The following is a 13,453-nucleotide window of genomic DNA, read 5'->3' as shown; positions in this document are numbered from 1 at the left end:
AAGATGCCAAATGTGACACTGGAGGGGGGGAGGGTTCCAAAAAGTGGAAGTTCCATTTTTGTGTGGAACTCCGCTTTAATATGGTCTTTTTGGTAGGGTCCCCTCCGAATCTGGTATAAGTAAGAGTATCTGTCAGCTGTCGAATGGCTTTGTCTGCATTCATAACCACAATTAACCACTTCAGCCCTGGAAGGATTTACCCCCTTAATGACCAGGCCATTTTTTGTGATATAACACTTTTTTTCAAACAAAGAGAGCTTTCTTTTGGTGGTATTTGATCACTTCTGGTTTTTATTGTTTGTGCTATAAACAAAAAAAGACCGACAATTTTGAAAAAATTAAATATATTATTTACTTTTTGCTATAATAATTACCCCCCCCCCAAAAAAAAAACAAACAAATTTCTTCATCAATTTAGGCCAATATGTATTCTTCTACATATTTTTGAAACTTTTGACACTTTTTTGGGACAAGTGACATTTATACAATGATCACTGCTATAAAAATGCACTGATTACTCTATAAATGACACTGGCAGGAAGGGGTTAACACTAGGGGGTGATCAAGGGGTTAAATGTGTTCCCTGATAGGTGTTTCTAACTGTGGGGGGAGTGGACTGACTGGGAGTGCAGAGAGATCGCTGTTCCTGATCACCTAGAACTGACAGTCACTCTGTACTCCCCTGACAGGACAGGGATCTGTTTGTTTACATTGACAGATGCCCCTTCTGGCTCTCTGTGGAGCGATCATGGATGGCAGTGGACATTGGACCCACAGGCCACGCGCATCGGCTCTGGCGCCATGCCATGGGTGCGCCTCCATCGCTGTGCTCACGTCCACTGTATCTATTGCACAAAGCAACGTACGGCTATGGTGATTCACGCAATAGAGCCGACCTGCCACGGTATAACTGCGGTGGCTGGTCGGCAAGTGGTTAAACCCTCTTTGTCTGCATTCCAGATGACAATGAACTGGTTGTCATCTAAATCTATCCTGCCAGACTGAGTGACCACCCATCACTTGCTGTGCTAATGTTTTCAAATCCAGTTCAACTAAATTTTTTGTATTCATCTCAGGTGTACGGAAGTTGACTGGGTAAGTGCAGAATACGAAAACTGAAAGATCTGACATAAACATATGCTTTATTTTCATTTTCGTTGCGACAACAGTTCGATATAGATAGGAGATTCGACATGACGCTGTAATGGAAATTTGTAAGTTCTGTATATAATTGTATTCTATTTTGTATGTATTGCACACTGCCCTCACTGTGCACACGGCACTAATAATGTTTTCAGTAAATGTTTACATTCTTTTGAGTCCTGATTAGAATAAGCCTGTCTATGTAACGCCCCTTGTTACCATAAACGTACAATTGTAATATTAATGTGATACCTACGTAATCATGTGCATAAAAACCTTCAATTGCGTCATAATAAAGCAGAACAGTAATTTGGAAAGATGCTGAGCGTATCTTTTGTGTCTGTTCCCTACTGCAGTAGTTATTATTAATTTGGAACCACTAATCAATATGAGGATAGGAGTTGCCTATCATCAATTCAACCGAGTCAGCATGGCGAGCCAGCCAGGAGGGGATTCCAGGTGACCCTGAGTATCCGAAACGAGGAGCTTGAGACGATCCGGGAATTTCTGATAATCAGCCGGCTGAGGTAAGCCTTTTGCTTACATTTGAGTTATCAGACTTCCTTGATCGGTAAGGCATTTTCGGGACAAAGGGTACCTATTTTACTCCCATTAATCGAACTGTATTGATTGGTGGTTATATGTTATGTTGTCCCTGTCTACTGTCCATCGGAGTGTTATAGATAAGAAAGGGAAGAATAGTGCTGTTCACAGGTATATGTAGTAAATCTGCTAGATAAAGTAGTTTAGAGGCAAGAGGGTATAGGCACACCTAGAGAAGAGAGAAGACTGGCCAGTCATTATGGGCATTGAATTAAGTAAGGGAATGAAGGGTAAGAGACCCTCAAAAATGCCCAGCGCAAGAGGAGCGCTACATATGAACCAAAGGTGCGGTTCCGCCTATACTGAGCCCCTAGATTAATGGTTAGAGTGGACAGGGATCCACATTGGGTAACTGGGTTACCAAAGTCCACAGGGACTAAGAATCACACAGAGTAAACAGCTAGAGAAACAGCTATCTATGTGAGCAGGATGGATCAAGGGTGACATTAACACTAGACAGAAAGGGACATTTTCATGTTAAGTTGTGGGATGAATTTGGGGTCAGGCACTACTAGTAAAGTCAAAACAGAGAAATGAGAATTAAAACAGAATACTTTATATGTTGTCAGAGAGAGAAGATGGGATGAGTACTCTGGCTGACCGTCTGATCATAGAAGCTAGATATAAAAGATATCTGAACAAAATAAAGAAAGTAGAATTTAGACAGGAAAATATTAATGAGAGTTAAAAGAAAGTGAGAGAATGATATGCATGTGTTGTGCACAAATGGGAAAAATGTAAGCGATTTTAGAGAGATATTGGTGTATGTGTGTGCGAATGCTGGGACCTTTAGTTCTATTGCTTGTGTGTGTCATGTACGCAGATGTGACCCCCTCCTTTGTGCTCTCCTGAAAGAAATGTGGCTGGGATGAGAGGTTAGTGATAAGCTGGAAGGACATCATGCCAATTCCAGTTTTTTAGACAAAACATTTATAACAAAATGTGCCGGGTTAACGAATCTAATGGTAAACAATGTGATCACAATTATTTTGAATCTGTTTTCCAAACATGGTAAAATGAAGGTTACATTTAACCGTGTATTACACAAATTGAATATCCTTTGATAGTGGAAACAGTGCATTTAAAAAAGGGAAATTAAGTAAAATTAAGTAATAATGAGTATTCATTTCTAATATGAGTTTAACAATTATATAGATATATTGAAACTGGTTTAGACAACCTTTGGTTGGAAATGAAATCCAGGTTATTGGGGAAATTTGTAAAAATGGGATTAGTTTAGATTAAGATAACAATTTTGTAATTTTACATTTATACAATAAGCCCTTATTGAGAGAAAAAAAAGATTAAGATGAGGTTGTTATTTTGAATAAAGCTGCCATAATATTTAACAAAGCCAAGATGGATGGGATACATAAGAAGTTCTTCTACAAAAATGATATTGTAAGGTTTTTGATAATAACTTGATGTGCGGTCCATGATGTAAGAGTAATAATAGATAAAATTTAAATATAACAGTCCCATCACATCAAGTCCACACACCCTGTTAGGATAGATGCCACCTGCAGCAAGTTGTTTTTTAGTTTTTGATGCTTTCTGGTCCATCATACAGATTCTTGGTCCTTTTATTTATTTTTATTTTTGAAATCCAAAGCAGAATGTGTGGATTGTGAAATGATGTGCCCATTTTTCTTGTAAGTACAGTGGTATAAGCAGAAGAATATTTTGGATTTATGGGCATCTCTCCATGACCGCAGGGTATTGTTATCATTTATTATAATATTGCCAGGAAAAAGTTGTCTTTTGAAACATGAAACTGGAGTTCTTACACAAATAGTGTGATAGAAAACAAGACATTGTAATATATTTATGCAAGCTGGACCCAGTAATGAAGGGTTCACCCCGATATATCAGAGCTGTAGCTTTTATGCAAAGGTGCTATTAGACAAAGTTAGATATTGTTTTGGTCAATGGTCCGACATTCTGCGCAGCAAATATACAGATAACTAAATGTTTGTCTAATGAAAGGTTTAAAATATGAGTTTATTTATGTACAAATCTAACAATGAAAAATGTGGACATTTATTCAAAAGAAAGGAAAAACCACATGTGTTAAATTGATGGTGTAGGAATCAGCTGCTGTGAGCCCAGTGCGGGACACACTCCCTGAAGACCCAGATATTTAATTTTTTGTAGATTTGAGTATGCAGTTTATCACCCAGAAGGATACTCTGTATTCAAAGTCATTGGATCCTTTTTCCCCAGCTCAAGAAGCAGAGCTCCATGTTTTAGCAAAGCCTGTGAGCTATAAAAAGAGTGTATATTTATATAGATAGTCGAGATATAGAGAGCTTTTGGTTCCATTTGAAGGGCCAGAAGTTTGTTTTTACTTCGGCAGGTAAACCAATCAAGCATGCCAAGTTAATTTGATCGGCTGTTTTCAGCCTTCCAGCTTCTTGCTGAGGTAGCCATATTAACTTTCACACATGGAAGCAGACCAGGTGACTAAGGATGCTGCATTTACAGCCCCGGACACTTGATGGGTCTGTGCAACTCACAGATTCCAACCTAGTTCTGGCCCAGTATAGCTGGGATTAATAATTCAACTTTAAGGACCCCAGAACGAGAAGAACAAGTGGTCCACAGGGGGCAACTTCTTATGAAACAGGACTTTGGAAAAGATGATCATTTATGTCTGCCAGCCACTCTTTTCCCTTCAGCTTGACACATGGACCGTGTCATGAGTCACAAGCAGTTATGGCTGCCTTAGTAAATGAGCGTGGGATAGAGCCAGGGTTCACCACAGTTGTTTTACTAACATACCACTTCTTGTTTTACCTGTTACCAAAGGTGTTACCAAAAGCTGAACATCCCTCCCAGAGATTACAAAAAGATATATCCAGATGCCCAAGTTAGGATCTTACGAGTATGCATTTTGTCTGTATGGACATGTTTTTTGGATGTCCAGTGGCAAATGCTACTGCAAAGGCCACAGTAAAAAGTGTTATCAGAAGTAGTTTGTAAGTACAGAGTGCCAGAAAGTACAGAGAGTAACAGAGGAAATCATTTTTTATAGGAGAGTCCTTAATAGAAGTTTTGAGGTTTTATTTTTACACCCCCACTGTCTACAATGTAGCGGACATAGTAGAGTAAGAAACTAGAAAACTTTTGCCTGAATGTTTTCTTATATTTTATGAAGCCCCTAAGGGGGATATTGGACTCTCTCCCTATGGGATTTGGTTTGGGAGTGTGTTACTCACTTGCTTATATTTTGTCTCAGCAGCTGAAGTCCTCCATTCGGATCTCATAGAGAATGTTGCTGATCTTTTAAGGTTTTTGACAAACTCATTTATGTGTTTTCTCCCCAATTCCAGATCCTAAAAGTTTGGAAGGATCTAAAACTAAAGCCAGGTGACTTGTGGATTGTTAAGAGACATTTATATATAAGGAAAAGTTTGGAGACTCAATACAGCATCTATTTCATGTACAGTTTTTGCAAAACTTGAAGGAAAAGTCACCTGGATCCACACCGGACACTGCAAAAATGACTTAATTAAAGAAATCTCTGTGTTTGATTTGTTTCCCTCTTGTGATCACAGTCTAGGGTACTTTTTTATTCAATTACTTTAATTGTAAGGGATATATATATATATTTGAAAAGTAGTTCAGCCAAGTTGAAGTCATATTTGTCTTTTGTGCGTCTTCCATTTCATGTAGAATTGTCTGTGTTTACATATGCTGATAAGTCAGCATGTCCACTATTCAGCTAGAAGGCCATTCTGGCCACAGGAGTGTACAGCCAGTACTCTGTAAATATGTCTTATCAATCATTTGTTTTTCACAATGAAAAGTCATTTTGTAATGAAAAAGTTGCTCAGCTATTATTTTCTCCACAATGGAGTTTTTTGCCTCTTTGGCCAGGACTACCTCCACCTAAGCGTGTGGAGGTTCCAGGTTAAAGGTGATAGCAGGTATGGTTAGTGATCAAAATATTGATCAAAAGAGGGGAGACTGTAATGGAAATTTGTAAGTTCTGTATATAATTGTATTCTATTTTGTATGTATTGCACACTGCCCTCACTGTGCACACGGCACTAATAATGTTTTCAGTAAATGTTTACATTCTTTTGAGTCCTGATTAGAATAAGCCTGTCTATGTAACGCCCCTTGTTACCATAAACGTACAATTGTAATATTAATGTGATACCTACGTAATCATGTGCATAAAAACCTTCAATTGCGTCATAATAAAGCAGAACAGTAATTTGGAAAGATGCTGAGCGTATCTTTTGTGTCTGTTCCCTACTGCAGTAGTTATTATTAATTTGGAACCACTAATCAATATGAGGATAGGAGTTGCCTATCATCAATTCAACCGAGTCAACGCTGACAATAACAATCTGTGTCCATCGAACCTGTGGTTGAATGTGCCTAACCTTAACTCTATTAGTCCAAGATTATTCGACATAGAGAGAAAAGATTCGACATAGAGAGAAAAGATCGCTGCTGGAATTGGGTGGGGGAAGTAAAATAAAAACAATGATGATGATGAATGTTGTTGGCCAATTGTAACCAAAGAATAGGAGCAGTAAAATAGCGAGAACTAAGTACACACGTACAACCAACTTACTTTCACTTACGATTTGCTAGCAGAGAGAGACACACACACTGAATCATTTCAGAAGACAGTCAATCTTAGCTGGTCCATTTGTCAGAGAACCTGAATTATTTAGCAATTAAGCATAAGCACAGCAGCAGAACAATAGTGAAGCAATCTACAGTTCAACTTAAAGTGGAGTCCCACCCACTTTTACAACTCTTCAGCATCCCTCACTAAACTGTGCACTGTAAACGAATTGGATATTTTTTTATTTTTTTTCTCAGCACCTACTGTATATCTGCTGTATTCATTTGTCACTTCCTCCTCCCTGGTCATGGCCCATCGCATCATTTCCTGTTTGCAATGCCTTCTGGGAAGGGGCGGCAACTTCCTCTGACACTGCCGTTGCTATGGAAATCTGACCTGACACCTATTACACTGCTTGTGCTGCACTGAGCATGTGCAAGATCTGCAAGGATGAGATCCAGGAAGAAATACGGTCTGGCTTCAGATGCCCACACTTAAGATGGCCACGGCCTGCTGTAAGATTCTAAAATAACAAACTATTGCTATAAACTAACAAAACAGACCTTAGTTTACAGACTAACTTTACTAGAATACATTAAGCTTGTGTATTATAGAGGTATTTTTATTTAAAAAGTATAATTTCAGCCGGAACACCACTTTAACTTTTTCGTAATAATCTGCTGCTATTGTGTTAGTGTTGTGAACTTGATAGTGATACTAGTGTTGCTAGTGTTGTGATAGCCTCAGAGGCTGCCCGTGTTGTGGGGGGGATTTATTATTATAGATTCTTTATTATAATGCCATATCAATATCTGACACAACGTCGGATGCCGCGCCCGCAATTGCACTTGGAGATTGAAAAACGAATGTGAAAGTTGGCTGACTGTTGGGGTGAGGTAGACCATTCAACATGAATGATGAATATTCGACAAAGCAACGAAAAACATACAAACGTCGAATCTTTGGCTTATGGTGTCTGTCAAAAGCTCTAAGAAGATTCGACAGAGCAGCTAAACTGTACAATGCTGCAATCATACATTTCCGGTCATATGCATCCGCCCATAGGCTATAGAAAAATTCTAATGTTGGTTGACTAGTAAAATAATTAATAAATATAATTATTACTAGTCATACAACATTAGAATTCTACTACAGCTAGCTTGTAGAAGGAAAATTCGACCGGAAATGTACACGTACAGTTTAGCTACTCTGTCAAATCTTTGAACATTCGACAGACACCATAAGCCTTCAATGACAGATTTGAACTTAATTAATTTGGATTTTCGGGCGAATACAATTTTTAACGAAAAACAAAGTGAATAAAAATGAATTTCGGGAGTAACTATATAAATTTATTTTTCGGACGAAAACGAAATTCCAAAACAAAATATTTCAGTGTGCACATGTCTAGTTGGTATCGTAATCAATTTTGTCTCTTACCATCTATTCTATCTTGCCTGCAATTATTTCCTGTTCCAGATTATTCCATTTATCGTTAAATCGTTTGTCAAGGTTTGTAAACTCTCACCTCCTGTACATTGTAAACAAATCCTGATTTGTAAACAAGTCACCTCCTGCACATTGTGAGTGACTTTGGATGGGAGGACAGTTTCTCTTGGGTGACATGGGATGTCACTGGTTTATGTTCATAGATACCTCGTGACTTAGCTGTACAGATAGTCTATTTCTATTTGGAATTGATTACTGACTTGCCTTTTGAGCATCGCATGTATGTCCTGGAGATTCTGGAATATCTACTGTCCCATAATTACTTTACATTTGATGGGGGGGTCTACCTTAAAAGATGTGGGGCCACGATGGGGACAACATTTTCGCCCTCCCTCACCAACTTCTAAATGGGTTCATGGGAGCGGTCCTGCATATTTGGTATGGAGAACCCCTTTAGGTCTTCTATCGGGATGTATTTGAGGTTTATAGAGGACCTCTTGTTAGTCATGGAGGATGGAGTGACACACCTCGATCAGTTTCTTACATTCCTTAATACCAACAACAGGAACCTATTTTTTATGGGCCACACTGATAGCAGAAGCGTCTGTTATCTAGATATCAATCTGACTCGAAAGTCATCACCACTCTGTATAGAAAGTCTTTGACAGACAGTTATTATTGGCCCAATCCGGCCACCTGAAACACACCATTAAGGGAATTCCTGTGGGCCAATTCTTGCATGTTAGGAGTATCTGCAATAGTGAACAGGCACTAGAGCAGGAAGCGTCTCTTCTGTTCTGGCAATTTATAGATATGGGCTATCTTAAATGGATGACAGACAGAGCTTTGAATATTGCCAGGGACAGAAACAGGGATGACATGCTAAAAAAGAAGAGGAAGAATAGGAAAAGCACACGTTTAAATAGGTTAACTGTTTCCACTCCATACAGTGCAGAATTTGAATCAATAAAATTATCCATAGATATTTGCCGATTTTGTGTGCAGATGAAGTGTGTGCTGACATTTTAAAGAACAGGATCAGTGTTCCCAGGACCGCCTGCTCTCTATCTCCCTTGTTACCTCCTCTCATGCTTGTCTTCAGGACTTCTCCAGAACCTCTCCCATCCTCTGGAATTACCTGCCCCGGTATATCCGATCAACCCCTAACCTGTCCACCTTTAGGAGATCCCTGAAAACTCACTTATTCAGGGAAGCCTATCCCACACCCACCTAGCAACCCCATCATATCATTCCCCGCATCTATTACCTTTTGTACCACTACCTCCTCCCTTTAGAATGTAAGCTCTTCGAGCAGGGCCCTCCTGTCCCTTCTGTATGGAACTATACTGTAATTGTGCTGTCCCCCCTCTATATTGTAAAGCGCTGTGTAAACTGTTGGAGCTATATACATCGTTATTAATAATAATAATAATAATGTGGTACCCCATCAGGAATCCACCTTTGGTCGATATTTATACCCCAGGTTTTTCAATAGGGAACAGACTAGGTCTGTCACCTGGTTGCACTTCAAGGGGAATTACAGGTGTGGTGCAACAGAATGTCCCTGTTTTGCAGATATCTTGGTAGGTGTGAAAATTTGTTCTATGGTCAACCAGAGAGAATTGGACATTGACTCTTTCTTCAATTGTAATACCAGTTTTGTGATTTATTTGATTACGTCTTAGTTCTTGTTGTGTACAATACCTGGGGACTGGGTAGAACTTTGAGGCATTTACGTGACAGGTACAAATCCACTAATATAGCAAAACACTTCAATTTGAATCATGGGGAAGATAAGTGGACTATGCAGGTACATGTGAGTGACAAGATTATAGCTCTGAAGAGCAGGCTGTTACAAAATGACTTACAAACCATTAAAACTTCAAAATGTAATAATACAGGTAACTCGTTAGTCATTTACTTACAGGTAGTTTGGAAATCCTACCATCAATAGTGCTGCTGACACTGGGAAGCTACAGTTCATTGAGGGAACCATGAATGCCAACATGTACCTTGACACACTGAAGCAGAGCATAATCCCATCCCTTCAGAGACTGGGCCGCAGGGGAGTATTCCAACATGATAACGATCCCAAATACACCTCCAAGATGATCACTGCTAAAGAAGCTGAGGGTAAAGCTGATGGACTGGCCAAGCATGTCTCCAGACCTAAACCCTATTGAGCATCTGTGGGGCATCCTCAAATGGAAGGTGGAGAAGTGCAAGGTCTCTAACATCCACCAGCTCCGTGATGTCATCATGGAGGAGTGGAAGAGGACTCCCGTGGCAACCTGTGAAGCTCTGGTGAACTCCATGCCGAAGAGGGTTAAGGCAGTGCTGGGAAATAATGGCATAATATTGGCATAATATTGACAGTTTGGGCCCAATTTGGACATTTTCACTTAGGGGTGTACTCACTTTTGTTGCCAGCGGTTTAGACATTAATGGCTGTGTGTTGAGTTATTTTGTGGGGACAGCAAATTTACACTGTTATACAAGCTGTACACTCACTACTTTACATTGTAGCAAAGTGTCATTTCTTCAGTGTTGTCACATGAAAAGATATAATGAAATATTTACAAACATGTAAAGAGTTGTACTCACTTTTGTGAGATACTGTATTTTTTATTTATTTATTTTTTATTTCATTTTTAATTTTTTTTTCATATATTTTATTCAAAATGTTAATAATATTTTAAATAAGTATGGATTTAAATTTAGTATTAAGTACTACTGTAATTGATGGTAGGATTGCCAAACTACCTTAGACTAATGAGTTACCTGTATATTATTGCATTTTGTAGTTTTAATGGTTTGTATGCCATTCTGTACTAGTCTGTTTGAATAGTAGATCTGCATATTAGAAGTTAATGTGTTGCTTTGGGAATGATTACCCCACCAATTACGTGTCTCACTCCAAAAATACAAAACATATGACTAACGAGTGACCGAGATGCTTCTTGATGGTGTCGGATGATGAAATGTACACCTAGGTACATTATTCTGCCCACTTCACTTCCGGGTCCCTGGCTCCTGGCTTCTACTAATTGGCTAGTGCAATGCACGCCGGCTCTAAAGCAGAAGCAGAGCGGGGCGTCTCCCCAAACATTTATGCGGTTATTCCTAGGGCCGGGCAAGGGCACTTTATTATGTAAGCAGATTTTTATTTGGTTTGTATTTGTGAGTAATAAACGGTATTACACTATATTGGTTCCCTCTCTTATATTATGCGGTGCCATAGTGGAGAGGAGGAAAGTTATTTAGAACCCCCTGAAAGGTGCAAGAAGAACCTAAAGGAGACTTATAAATCCAGGTGTTTTCTGACCCTCTTTTTATTTAAAGGGGTCATGGCCATATGGGGAGTACACATCTAATTGAGCACTATCGGGTGAACAGGCAATAAGTTGGTGATGGTTTTTAATAACATATCATATTGAAGAACAATTTCATTGATCTAGAAGATTTTAGAAGATTTCATGAACTGCATTTAAAAGAAAAGTATGGGTTTCCTTTTTTTTGCTTATTATCTATTCTACGTGAGCTGCTGATATCTAAAAATCTGTCCAGCCCTCTCAGAAATGCCCCCATTCTGTTAAAATTGAGCTACATACCTGTGGGAGGGTTTCCAGACTTTCATACAGCGTAATACCAACAATGGTCTAGCTCTGGAGTCTGTATCCACCCACTTTCCTGTTATTTTGCTTGATTGATGTCGGTTCTCTGCTCGCTCCTGAGACTTCACAGAGTGTAGCCCCCCCTCTCCCTCTACCTCTGCAGTCTGTTCTGATAGTCAGAAGAATCGGCAGAGATAACAGCACTTTAGTGATTAAGGTAGGAGAAGTCACTGATAGCGCTGTGTATATAAATGTCCTCTACATATTATATCTACCAGAATGAAAACAATATATTTTTAAAGCAGAATACACATATGGATGTGACAGCACACAGGCATTCAATGCATTACTGGTATAGTAAAATGAAATAGAATCAGAGCTAACATTGTGAATGAATCCTTTTATTGACTGGATTTTTATATGAGACAATGAAACCTTCCATCCACATCTACTTGTATTTTCATACTGAAGCACAGAGCTCCTCAGACATGGACAGCGCTTTGCTCCCCCATAATTGGTATATTACCTAGTACCCCTATAGCGATGTTCCCTTCATTGTAAATAGAGTATTACAGGATCACATGCCATACAGTGCCTTCACATGCCGTACAGTGTCATCACATGCCATAGTGTGCCATCACATGCCATAGAGTGCCATCACATGCCATACAGTGGCATCACATGCCATACAGTAACATTACATGCCGTACAGTGTCATTACATGCCGTACAGTGCCATCACAAGTCGTAAAGTGCCATCACATGCCGTACAAAGTTATCACATGCGGCACAGTGCCATCACATGCCGTACAGAGTCATCACATGTCATGCAGTGCCATCACATGCCGTACAGTGCCATCACAAGCCATACAGTGCAATCACATGCCATACAGTGCCATCACAAGCCGTACAGGGATGGGGATGATGGGATTGTATAGGAGTACAGGGGATGGAGATGGGGATGCTGGGACTGTATAGGAGTATAGGGGATGGGGATGATGGGACTGTATAGGAGTACAGGGGATGGGGATGACAGGACTATATAGGAGTACAGGGGATGGAGGTGATGGGATTGTATAGGAGTACAGGGTATGGGGATGATGGGGATGATGGGACTGTATATGAGTACAGGGGATTAGGATGATGGGATTGTACAAGAGTACAGGGGATGAGGATGGTGATGGGGTGGAATAAGTGGCAGAGGGATGGTGGTGCAGGGACGGGATCAGTGGAAGAGGGATGGTGGCGGGGGATGGGATCAGTGACAGAGGGATGATTTGTATGTACAATAAAGGAGACTCTGGGGATATATCGGGGGTTTCTTTAGATATGGGTGAGTTGTCAGTCCTATGTACTGTACACGGATATGCTCTCTACACAGAGCACTGTGTTCATTTCGGAGAACAGACACAGGGCACAGGTCACTATGCCCCTACCATGTCTCCTCTTCTGATATAACACAGTGCTTTGTGTAGGGAGCTCCCCAGTGTTCATTTTTGTACATGAGAAGTTTTCAGTGCCTCTCTCCCCTCCTCCCATCGGCTGGAGGAGATGCTGACATGAACTTTGAATGAGTGAGGGGAATTAGGACTGCATAGGCAGACCTACAAGCCCAGGGAGAGTAGACTGTGCCAGCAATGTGACCAGGAGGTCCTGGAGGATGAGGACCACTTCCTGCTACATTGCCCAAAGTACTCATCAGTGAAGGACATTCACTTCCAGAGACTCTCCACTCTCATCCTGGACTTCAATTCTATAGAATTGAAATTCTAACCACAACATACAAAGCCATTCACAACTCTGCCCCAAGCTACATCACTAATCTTGTCTCCAAATATCACCCAAATCGACCTCTCCGCTCTTCTCAAGACCTCCTGCTTTCAAGCTCTCTCATCTCCTCCTCCCATGCTCGTCTCCAGGATTTCTCCAGAGCCTCTCCCATCCTCTGGAACTCGCTACCTCCATCTATCCGGCTATCCCCTACTCTTGCTACCTTCAGGCAATCCCTGAAAACTCATCTCTTCAGGAAAGCCTATCACGTCTCCAACTAATCTCCTACC

This window comes from Aquarana catesbeiana, linkage group LG04, assembly GCF_042186555.1.
Source record: "Aquarana catesbeiana isolate 2022-GZ linkage group LG04, ASM4218655v1, whole genome shotgun sequence".
Classification (NCBI taxonomy): domain Eukaryota; kingdom Metazoa; phylum Chordata; class Amphibia; order Anura; family Ranidae; genus Aquarana; species Aquarana catesbeiana.
This window is presented reverse-complemented; position numbering follows the sequence as displayed.